Raw genomic sequence first — 12403 nt, forward strand, 5'->3', positions numbered from 1 at the left:
CTCTTTAATTTTAAAGGTTGTTTTTCAAAGTAAGGCTGCAAACATTTTGCCATGCAATGGCAGTATCTTGCTTTGTATAAAGAAAAGTAACACGAGAGATGTTTAATCCCTCTTTTAATGGAGTTTGGTCATTTTTCTAAAATTCCAAACAGAACAGTACATAACTTTCCTTAAAAGTACCCCAAGTTAGCTGGACGTGGTAATGCATCTCTGAAATTCTGGCATTCTAGGAGGCTGAGGCAGAAGGACCACAAGCTGAAGCCCAGCCTAGGGAATGTAGAGACTTAGTGCAACCCTGTCTCAAAATAAAACATTTTAAAAGGGTTGGGGATGTAGTTCAGTGTGAAGGCCCTGAAGGGAGTTCAATCCCCCACACAACCACCAAAAAAGGCCTGAGTGTCTGTAATTCTGGAAATGAACAGTCAGAGCCTGGCCATCCAGGAAAGGGGGCCTCAATCTCTGGGGTGCACCTTAACAGAAGCTCACGCTTGGCCACACACTGCCACCCCCCCTCCACCATCCCCCATAATGCACCCGGCACGGGGCTCCCTCCCTGTGCTACGCAATTCCAGCACTGGATCCTTCCCCGCTGGCCTCCCCTCTGCCTGAAATGCAGGGTTTTCTTACTGCCTGGAGACCTATCACGGCCTTCTGTAGTGCTAAACAATCTAAACACACTTCTGCTGCTGCTGCAGTGACTGGATCATCAGCTCAATAAAGGTATTTATCACCTTGCTCCCCATCTCTCCTGTACCTCTCTCTATACGAGTCAAGTCTTTCTGTACCTGACCACCACGGCACTTGGACACCGTGGTAAAAAATCAGCCTTTCTACATTTTTAGAAGAAAATGTTGAAAAGTACTTTATAACCTCAGGAAGGGGCACCACTCTGATGGTTTTCGTGAGATATTTATGTAAACTTTAAAAAGAGCTGACCCTACTTTGTAGAGGTGAATTTATATTGTTCCATCCCATGGACCAATCCACTTTTTTCCCTGTAAATAGTTTCTGTGTGTGGTTGGGGAGGGGTTGTAAAGGAAAGAAGACTATTTTATTATTTTGCTTTAGTGATTTTAAGACAAATTAAAAGTCCTAAACGGGGGTGGGGGGGTAAACAAACTATAAATGCAAAAATTTACCACAATTTATAACTTCTATACATACAGATCAACAACAAAACAAAGTAAAAAGTAAAGCACAAAAGAAAAACTGGCAAGGAATTTTCTGCCACATCTTAAATGAACAAAAAAGGATTAGATCTAAAACATGTAAAGGGTTCCTTCAAATCAATAAAAGGCAAACAACCCTAAGAGAAATGAATGGACACAAACAGGCCTTCCACAGAAAAGGAGGCGTGGATGACCACAAACACACGGAGAAGAATCGCATCATACAATGTGTCTGGCTGTGAAGGAAACACAGGTGAACGCCACAGTGGGTTCACACCTGTAACAAGTGGTGGGAGCCCCCAGCCTTTCCCCTCCATCCTGAGCCCTAGGACCTGTGTGGGTGTTAGTGACAGGGCAGGGTGGACCCTGCAAATTCGATTAGGCCCAGAATCTTGAGATGACGAGATCATTCTGTATCATTTGAGCAAACCGGATGGAGTCACAGTGTGGGATGAGGGGAGTGAGAGAGTGCAGTGACCAGAGAAGAAGGGTCAAGGTGATACGGTCATGAGCCAGGTGTGCAGCAGCCTCTGGGTCCACCAAGGCCTTTCGAAGACGCAGCTGTGGTCACCTCGGAGTCGGCCTGGGAAGACTCTGGTCTCTGCCCTCCAGAAAGATAACCAAGTCTGCATTGTAAGCCAGTGAGATCAGGGTACTTTGCTCCAGCAAAAACAGGAAATTAATGTGCTACTGTACACCAGACATTAAATGGGACATCAAGTTGGTGGAGACAGAGACAAATGGGTTATATATTCGGGAAAAGGTGTTTATGGACTAGCGCTCTCCAGTTGGAATTATCCAGTAAGTGTGCACACACGAACACACACACACACACGCCACATGGAACAGCCTTGGACAGCCTTGCACGCAAGGAAAGGTACATGACAATGGGCAGAAGTAGCGTTGCTTACACTGTAAAAATCTGAAAATAATAAACATCCATCAATAGTGGGTACTTAAGTTTTGCTATATTGACATAATTCAATGTTACACAGAAGTAAAAAAATGCACAGACTACATGAAGATGTCTGGGAGAATCTTTGAAAATTTATGCTAAGTAGAAACACTATATGACATGACACCATTTTGCAAAACTGTGCATGTTCCTATTAAGAACACTGCTCTGCTACTACAGCGTAGCAGTGTAACACTTTTTCCCATCTTTCTTACATACCTACAGACAGTATACAACTATGGTCAGCACGCACAGAATTCTGAGTTGCTCCCAGGGAACGAGGCAGGGAGGATGAACAGTGGGAGCTTTTATGGTAGTGATAACAGTCTAGTTTTTAAGAACCTGTCACCCAGATACACAAGAGAGTTTTTCAATTTAGCCTTGTTCAAGTCCATGTTTTGGTATAACAAACCAAATTTTATTATTTATATACCTTGCAAACTTTTGCCACACATATACATCAACTGCTAAGTCTAACTCTGTATATTCTTACTTTAGTCCAGTTTGCTGTCTCAGTCTGCACAATATTCTGTTCAGTCAACAGATTCCATGAGGTCAAGGAAATCATCTGTGCTTATTTGGTGGCAAATTACATACCACCCTGTGAGTTGCTTTGTTTTGGTTTGTTTTCGAGAGTAAAGAAAAAAAAGATATTCTTGCTTCATCTCAAACGCAAAATTTAAAAAAAGGATATGATCAAAATATTATGCACATTGATGAAGATTTTTAAAAATACTACAAAGAAAAATTAGTAAAGAAAAAGTTATTCCTGGAAGTTCTTGAAAAGAATAGGGCCATCTTTTAGGCAAATATTCTTCCACTTACCAAGTCTCTCAGCCTGTCAAATTACATCCTTCTTTGTTGTTTTGGGTTTTTTGAGACATGGTCTCACTATGTAGTTCAGGCTGGCCTCAAACTCAGGGCAATCCTACCTCAGCCTTCCAACAGCTACAATTACAGGCATGGGCCACCACACCCAGTGATTTTTTTCATTTTGAGGGATGAACTCAAAGGGTCACTCCTGACCCCAGAAACAATCCAACTGGCCTCTGACCAAAATATAATTTTTACGATGATAAAATAAAAGTGATTATTGCCTGGCAAGCGCGAGGTCCTGAGTCTCATCTCTGGTACCAAAAAATAAAATAAAATAAAATAAAGCAACTGTTAGGATTTGTTTGGATGTGCAAGCACTTGTACAGAACACTTCGTGCTTTTGAAGCACATGACAAAGCCCCTCAAGCAACCTTTAAAACCTTCCCTAAGGACAGGTGGCTCAGAAACGCAGGGTGACTTGCCCTCATTGTTAGTAAGTAGCTAAAGGGGCCTGCGCTCAGGTCTTCTGACAGCTCTGGGCCTCTGTGAGAGCGGTCCCCGCCCTGCGTGCCTGTCGGTTTCATCGCATCCACGCATGGTGAGCACCAGCTCTTCACCTCCTGGGAGGGCGCACAAACAGCAAGCAAAGCTCCAGCAGGGCTGTGCTTGCGCTGCACAGGAATTCAGTCTCTCCATCACCCACGCGGCAGAGGGCTTTAGGGTTATGAAGCTTTTCCTCCACGAACAGGAAGGAGCTCCACCACTGTTCCCTGGAAATCAGTGTTGTGTGGGTCAGTGAACCGTGGTTTTTACACTGGACTTTTTAGTGTTTGGCACAGCGCCCAGCACTTAAGATGCTCGGTAGATGTGTAAGAGACGGCTCGTGGATCCACGTGGATGGGCAGAGTGAGGTGAGAGATCTTCCTGCCCACTCTGAACTTCTTACCTTTTCCACAAATCCCCTCCCCAAATAATTTTAAATATGTAAACATAATCCACTATTTATTCACTTAATACGGGTCCACAATGAGCAAGATTAGGAAATAAGATACCGTTAGGGGGCTGGGGGATTTGGCTCAGTGGTTCTGCCACCTGCCTCGCAAGTGCAAGGGCCTGACTTCGATCCCCCGTACCAAAAAAAAAAAAACACACATCCCCAAAAAAACAATAAGAAACCATTAGAGAAACAGACTTTAAAATACAAAAGTTAACATGACATGAATATCAAGGACACTAAGCCGGGCATGGTGGTTCACGTCTGTGACCAGCCTGAACTACATAGTGAGTTCTAGGTCAATCTCAACTATATAGTGAGACCCTGTCTCAAAAAAACAAAAAACAAACAAACAAAAAAAACCTGCTCACCACTGGATTTATACCCTTTGCTAGTCAGATGATTACTCTTCCCCTTATAATTTTTGCAGTAGGTGTTATAAAAATAAAAGAAAAAATGTATTTAGCATCTCATGGTTGAGGAGGGTACATTCTCACTAATGGAGCTGAGGGAGGACAGCTGGGAGGGGTGGACGACGAGGAGGAGAGCGTGAGAAAACTACACCGCCCAACACCTCCCACCATCCTGAAATGTAAGAATGATCACTAAGGCCTGAGTACATCCTTCCACTGCTGATCACATGAAGTCTACTTTAAAAAAAGAAAAAGAAAAAGAAAAAAAATGCCTCTGGGGAAGACAGAGAGGAGAAATGCTATTCTTCTCAGGGTGTTGTTTAATAAGTTTTGTAAACCATCTGAAAGGCTGACAATATTTAAATATATCATCCTTTGAATTGCGGAGAAAATTACTCATGTAAATAATCTGGAGAAGTCTGAATGAGATGAGCACATTTTTGTTGTAAGTTGCACTGTCCTCTTAGAAGGAATGGCCGAGTACTAAAACACACAGTTCCTCCCTGGCCTTCAGGCAGTAGGGAATGGACTGTCTCCCAGGTTTGTTTACTTTTTTTGAGGTTCAGTAATAAAGTCTCATTATCTTGGGGAACAACTTTAAGCAGCCTCACCTTTTATTTCAGGACTAGAAAAACCAAGCAGCCCTGTTACCCTGAAACCGCTGGACTGTTCTAGGATGAAGGCTCACACAGAGCTCAGACAAAGGGCAAAGCTACAAAACAAACACCTGATGAAATGTCTGCTAGCACTGTTAGCTCACAGAAGTTAAAATCAAAGACAGAACCCACTTGATATACTTTAAATACACAGGCTTTTGAATTCAATCACTTCCACAGAAAACATAAAGTATAAGAAATAAAGCTGTCCACATAGGATATAAATTAAGTTTCAGTTTGTTCTATAATTCTCCCCTGAAAGCACATATAACACTCTAATAATCAAAACAAAATGTACATGTGTGCTTGTGGTACCTCAAAATTATACTGTGTAAGTTACAATTTGAGTTGTACAAAAATAACAATTTGGGTTGAGCAAAATTTTTTAGGTAAAAAAACAGCAGTATGCAAAGATACAGGGTTCAAGCAACTACAGATCACTTTTTAGGGTTTTTCCTGTTTTTTGAAATTACATAAAACAAAGTCATTTTATGGTCAAAACTAAGTTATTTCAGGATATTTGCATTGGTTTGTGCATATATGCTCCTAAAATATACTAGTAAAAGTCACTGAAAATATCAAGTGCTATATCAGCTTTGATTACTTGAAATGCAGTATTTAGGCTATTTTTCAAAATCTCTTTATTTATTAAATGAATCCATAATTTTTCCAATTTTTTTAAAAAATGTTACTTGTCTTTAATTAGTTTATACTTTTCTATACTATTTAATATCTTCTCAGAGGAGATAGACATTTACTTAATACAGTCTTGGATTTCAGATAACAACTCTTTAATTCTGAATCCAGATTTTCCCCAAAAGGAAAATTTAACATGCAAACAGAATGGGGTGAGCAGAGAAATCCACATAACAATTATACTTTGTTACAGATACTCCTTGACTTATTGACTGGGTTATGTTCTGTAAAACCCATAAGCTGAAAATATTACAAATCAAAAGCTTGATGGAAACACCTAAACTACCAACATCAGTACTTCCCAACAGGGTACACGACACTGCAGGGCATAGCTGCCCCCTGCACTGTCACATGGCCCCCAGCCAGTACCAGGATTGAGACCCAGTCTTGTGCCACACCTAGCGAGCCCAAAAACCAGAGCAGAGCACAAAATGGAAGTGCATCAAAACTCAGGATTTTTGACCTAGGAAAGAATACTGTAAACCAACTAAAAAGGGAACACAATGGAAGAAGATATTTGAAACATCTAAAATTTCCATCAGTTGAAATTTACCAAGAATTCCCAAATCCTTAAGAAAAATACTGCAACCCAAATGAAAACAAAGTAAAAGGTAAAACACCAGGAATGCTTTAATTGAATAGGTAATCAGATTAAATGAATGCAGATAAAACAAGGAACTGATATGTGACACTTCTTAGATTAGCAAGGAACAGAAAGCAGGGAAATCTGCTCTGTGTTCCGAGTACACGCGGCCAGGAACTACATACGTGACTGCTGGGAAAACAGACTGGCAGAGGATCTCAAGGGTGCTTCCTGTATTACTCAGAATTCACATTCTGCTCTCATTTATATCTGAAGGAAGCTCCCTCCCAGCCAGGAAGCTGGCCAAGGGGCACTCGATCTACTGTTACTGTTGTGTGGGGACTGGAAGGCGAGCTGTTCCAAGGGCCCCTGGCTGAGACAATGAGTGGCTAGGTCATCAGTCACTTCTAACTCCACACTCCACACCCACTACACGGTGAGAGCCTCAAGGAGCTCAGAGGTAGCGTGAAACAAAGGTTTAACACCATTGTTTGGAAATTAAAAACGTACATGCACAAAACACTCTGTGAAAATACACACTAACAAAAAACTCTACTGTAGAATGTGTATTTGCCCTTCATTAAATTAATAGCTTTTTAAATGCAATGCTTTAAAATACTTCTGAATTTAGTTAAACTAACTCCAAATTAATTCTATGTTAATATATTTATATTAGACTACTAAAATTAAATACTTAAGCACAAACCAATTCACTTCTTAAATTAGCTTCATCTGGACCATATTTAAATCAGTTACATATAGGTGTTTCTGTATAAAGACATTTTCATCTGTTTTTCAATAGTCTTTTTATTCTTCTTAATGCTCTGACACTAAAAATTCTTTTAAAGGAAATATTATTTATCTGCTCAGCAAGTAATAAGAAAAAAATTCTGTATATAGAAATATTTTGCCACAGTTTTTTTTTTTTTTAAATGTTTGTGACTGTTACAGTGACACAAACAAAAAAAATCCAGGTAGACTTCTGTGTTCTCTTGGGGAGGAGGGAATGACTCTCCTAGCCAGTGATGGCAACGGGCAAATATAATAGTCCTCCAGGGAACCAGCAGCTGCCCCAAGATCCCATGGAGGGAAGACCAGGCCAGCCCACTTCCCCTGGCTCAGAAAGATTTCTGGCATGTGGGATTAAAGAGGAAATAAAGCCGAGTTTTTTCTTAACATCAAAACAAACTGTGCAACTTTTAATGACAAGATAAATCTGATATCCTTCTTGCAACAAAAATGTCACCTTGGTGTCAACCAAGGTGTTCTGCAGTGTCTTTAGCAAAAAGAAAGCAACTTACTGTCAGTATTTTGGGAGTCATTACACTTTAGCAGAATCTCCCTCTCTTTCTCTAACTATGTAGTGAGAACTGCGATCCAGAACGATAGCTCCTCCACCGTAATACTCTGTATCACCAGTCATTCATAAAATGTTAGCCACTGTGCTTGGCAAGTCCTCGGGAACTAGCGCTGAATGTCAGTAACAACCAGCACCAGTGAGGTTTACCATGTCTCAGAAATGGCCTGATATCTGACATCCTGGTGTTTAGAGTCCTGTGGCAGCAAAGACAATGAAGACAGTACTGCAGGAAAACTGGGGGAACTGTACTGCAAAACAACCTCATCCAACTCCAGGGAGGAGTGTGGAGGGTTCCAGGGGGATCAGGAAGGATGAAGCGCATTTTTACAAGATTTCAACAGGAGAAAACTAATGGACTTCACTAGCTTATCCTCGGACCACCTGAGCCTGGATTTTGCAGGTTTGTTCTGTGCATACGTTAATTATTCACACACAGACTTTTCCACCCATGTGGAAAGGAGTCTCTCCAAGTGAAAAACACCAGCTATTCTGCGCTTGAATCATTTTAAAAGAGTCTTAGGGGACATCATCAGCAATTAGTAACCAGGGCTGGAGTTAATCACTAAGGAACTCTTGCATCCTGCCCCAGCACCACTTTTTATCTAGGAAATACTGACTTCAGACCACTTACATTGCAAGGTCTTTTCAACAGAATTTATTCATTTATTTCCTACTACAAAACAGCGTAATGACAGCACAGATGAAGAAACTGCAAAAGGTTTACTAACAGTAGCTAAAATTTGAATTTAAGATAAAACTCCAAGTCCAGTGCTCTCTTCTTGTTAAGTAGAAGTCAACTCTTTGTTTCATGAAATAAAAAAATTATAAAAGGAATGTTTTCTTGTGTAGCTATTCCTAGCAAAGACCGTACTATTTGTTCTTCCTTAAAACATCTGGACAAATTATCAAGTATTTTTGTCCCCCCAAAATTAAAAAAAAATCTGTTTACTTTGCGTATCTTCCACCAAGGGTGTAACCAGACTGGCAACCAGAAATATGACTCATAAGTAATATCTTGGCAAGAATTCTTAGTACAGTATCTCCAGATTCATCTGACACATGAAGGAAATATTACAGACATACTTACTTTTCCTCTGAGTTTTCTGTTCTCGTTGATTCAAATCTTCCCTAATCCCAACACCTTGCCTCACTCCTAAAGATGGCATATTCAGGATATTTAAAGGGAAGAATTTGTCAAAGGAAACTACAAATAAAAAGACTGCTAGTAATTAGACATAACAATGCATTATGTAATGTAATGTGGTCTAAGCAATCCCCTCATTGATGAGAAAATGAAATGATAATTTAGGGGGGAAAAGGTCACTCCAACATCAACAGAAACTATTAAGCCAGAAGTGGGGACACAAGCCTGTAGTCTCAGCATTCTGAGTGGCTAAACTCAACCTAGTGAGACCCCACCTCTCGATGTGATACACAGATGGCTACATAAGACAGACAGACAAACAGGGTAGGGTATAACACAGTACAAAGGCTCTGGGCTCAATCCATAGTACTGGGGGAAAAAACTTTTTTTTTTGCTTTTCTGTTTTGGTACCAGGGATGAACTTGGGCCCTTACGCTTGCAAGGCAGGCAGCGGAACCACTGAGCTAAATCCCCGGCCCAAAAACTATTAATCGTATTTTTCTATGATTATTTTGGTTTTAAAAACAAAGAAACTCATGTAAATGTAACTATAAAATATTTTTCTTTCTAGTGCTATTTACCTTCTGCTGCCTGGTCCTGTTCATGTCGTCTCATCCCAGCTTGTAGAAGCTGGTGGCGAAACGCTCAGAAACTTTGGAGAGCCAGTCGTCAAATATTAATAGCTAGAAGCCAGGCCGGGGGGGGGGTAACTGGCAAACCAAGTGGGTCATAAATACCCATCGGTGCACTGCTGTACTCAGACTACACTAGCACGTCGACAACTTTTAAAAATTTATTATATTACAGTATGTCTCTTCTTTTTTTTCCCTTTAAACTCTGGTTTTTATGCTTTTATTTCCCCTCTCCAAAGATTTGTCCTTGAAAATATTTAGATTTCACTTCAAAGACATATTTTCACTACAGATCTAATTTTAAAATATTTTTTTCACCAAAATATTCTCCACAGGAAATATGTCCCCAAGTCCTCCCTGCTTGGCCTGATCTGATTACTCTGCTACTTTGAAGGCAATATCTCTGTTTCTTGTCGGATTACTAAGACCAAGGTTTTATTCCTTCTTGTGAATATTTTACTTGAAGCTCATACATGAGTTCCTCAAAAAACAAACTGTGTATAATATCAATACTAGAGCGTCTATAGTATTCTGTCCTGGCAAATACTCTAATATAATGCACACAATGTTGCATATTATCTTTTGCGATTAACTGCTGCATACAAACAATACAGGAAAAAAAAATCAAGTACAGCAGGCTTCTCTTACCAAAGAAAAAATGAGGACAAGAAGTTGCAACTTCTCTGAAAGCAAAGTGGGCTGAAGTGGACAGACTGTTCAAGCAGTCTTGGTAAGCAGCTAGATTCATCAGCAAAGCAGGAGCCTAGCAAGAGTAGGAAAGTGGAAGTGAAAGGGTTCTGGGGTCAGGCAGAAATGGGTTTTATGGAGCTCTTCCCTTCACTGTCTGCATGACCTGAGGTGGGTCGGGGCTGACAACAGAGCTACCCCGGCCATGTTTCCTTCAACGGTGGAAAGGAACTATGGTACGGCCTGTAGTGCTATGAAAAGGATACTGCCAGAATACTGGACGTGTAATATGACTGTCAAGGCCTAGCTACAACATGATCAGAATCAGTCACAGCTCAACTAACCAACAGGTCTGAATTAGAATTAAGAAAAAAATAAATGAGGGCTGAGGACGCGGCTGAGTGGTAGGGTACTGCCCGAAGCACGTAAGGCTCTGATTCAAAGCCCACACAGCAAAAAGAAAGAAATCACTTAAAAGAACAAAGAAACAGTATACTTTAAATTCTCCTAACCAGAGTACACTTGTGGTGGGGAATCCTTCTAGCCTGCTGCGGTAAGGAGCCTTCAAGGGTTACAGACACCAAAGGCAAAACAGCAGGGATTCCAGGGACTCCTATGCAAATAGGTTTGGCTGGAACTTAGGTTCAGCTAATCAAACCCAAGGCGTCAGTTTGATCACCCTGTCCATGGCAGACCCATTTTTTAGCTGCAGTGCTGGCAGAGGTCCCAACATCTGTGGCAGGTGTGCCACATGTCTGTGGCTGTCACATACTTGGAGCATGGCTGTAGATCAAGCAGCAGTAGAGACAGCTTCCGGAAGGGACAGAGTATGTGTCCTAGGGCAAGGACAGATAAGCTTTTTCTGTTAAGGGCCAGATAACAAACACTTTGACTCAATGCCACCACTGCAGAGTGGATGTAGCCGCACACTGCAAGCCCAAGAGTGAGGACGCTGTGTCCAGAGAGCTCTATGAACACACACTGGATCTTGAGCTGCATTTTATCTTTAGGTAACACAAGACATTATTATTTTTTTAAATCATGTTCAAATGTTTAAAAATACAAAAACTATTTGTAGTTTGTGGGACACACAGAAACGGAATGGGCAAGATCTTGCCTGAGATGCCTCACTGGCCATCCCTGTGACATTCATAGTCTACGCAGCTTCCTTCACAGCCAGCTCTGTGTGTAGCACTGGCAGGTGCTTTTAAAAGTTAAACCGGAAGCCTAAGCTCTGTTTCTTCAGACTTCCATGACCCAATAAGCCACCCACATACCCTGTGAAGAGTACCCACCCCTGGTTACACTGGGCAGAACCAGTTCTGTTCTTACAACCCAGTTTGACCATTCATAATGCTTCACATATAGAATTTGTTATTTTCACCCTCCCCCAATCCTCATTTTGGCAATTATCTTTTAGGTATACCCTACAAAATATTTCATTATAAATTAATTTTAAGTGCTTTTAAAGACAAGTTTTAAAATGAAATACAACAAGGTTTAAGCCTAAAAGTTTAAAAATAGACAGTTGAATTTTATTTTGTATTTGGCACGTGAATCACTTGATCCTCAAGAATTTTCAAAGAAGAAAACCTTAATAAAAATGAGAAAACCTACGAATGTAACCTTTCGGTGACCAGGAAACCTGTCCTAGATTACATCGACAGCAGACAGTGTGTAAACACCTATGATCTGATTTGCTCCCCCAATACCTCATGTACTCATAGGTGGGGGCTTTTGGGAGTGACTAGATCATGGATGTGTGATACTGGATCAGTCCACTGACTGGGTTAGCACAGTTCTGGACGTGGCTGAATGGATTTACTGAAGAAGGAAGACCCACCCAAGATGTGACAGCATAAATCAATAGATCTGTAACCTGGGCAGAATAAAAAGGGTAAGGAGAAGGAACTCTTACTGCTTGCTGTCTGCCATGCCACTCTCCCCTGGAGGCAGCTGACTATGGTCTGAAACCTCTACAAACCATAAGCTGACACAGCCTTTCCTTTTGGGTGTTGCTTATTTTGTCCCAACAAATGAGAAAGAACGAAGACAGATTCTTTGCCTGCAGAGCCTCCAACTGCTTTTGCCTTCAGCAGAGCACAAGTTCATCTCCTTCGTCTGTGCCAGCTCTAGAGCATCTCAGCAGGGGCCTCATCTTAGAGCACCACAGCCATTCCTCTCTGCAGATCAGAAAGTCCAAGGTGGGCAGCCCTGACATGAAGTTAACTGCAGCAGCACTGCTCTTTCTTGGTAGCACACTGAAGAGTAACTCTGGGAACAGGAATTGTCTAAAGG

General features: G+C 41.1%; 1 protein-coding gene across 9 annotated transcripts in view; it reads right to left on the bottom strand.

The window, feature by feature from the left end:
* The window catches only part of Wdfy3 (WD repeat and FYVE domain containing 3), a 258900-nt gene that overhangs the window by 198604 nt on the left and 47893 nt on the right, over positions 1-12403 (bottom strand). The window contains exon 1 of one of the 9 annotated variants that reach the window (XM_010619452.3): positions 9368-9426. The exons of 7 other annotated variants lie outside the window; for them this stretch is intronic. The gene's annotated coding sequence lies outside the window, so the exon portion shown is untranslated. Of the gene's footprint in view, positions 1-9367; positions 9427-12403 lie in introns of those variants that run through there. One more of the 9 variants, XM_010619451.3, reaches the window with a different exon arrangement.

The sequence above is a fragment of the Fukomys damarensis genome, unplaced genomic scaffold (assembly GCF_012274545.1).
Source record: "Fukomys damarensis isolate Sample0158 unplaced genomic scaffold, DMR_v1.0_HiC HiC_scaffold_37, whole genome shotgun sequence".
Classification (NCBI taxonomy): Eukaryota; Metazoa; Chordata; class Mammalia; order Rodentia; family Bathyergidae; genus Fukomys; species Fukomys damarensis.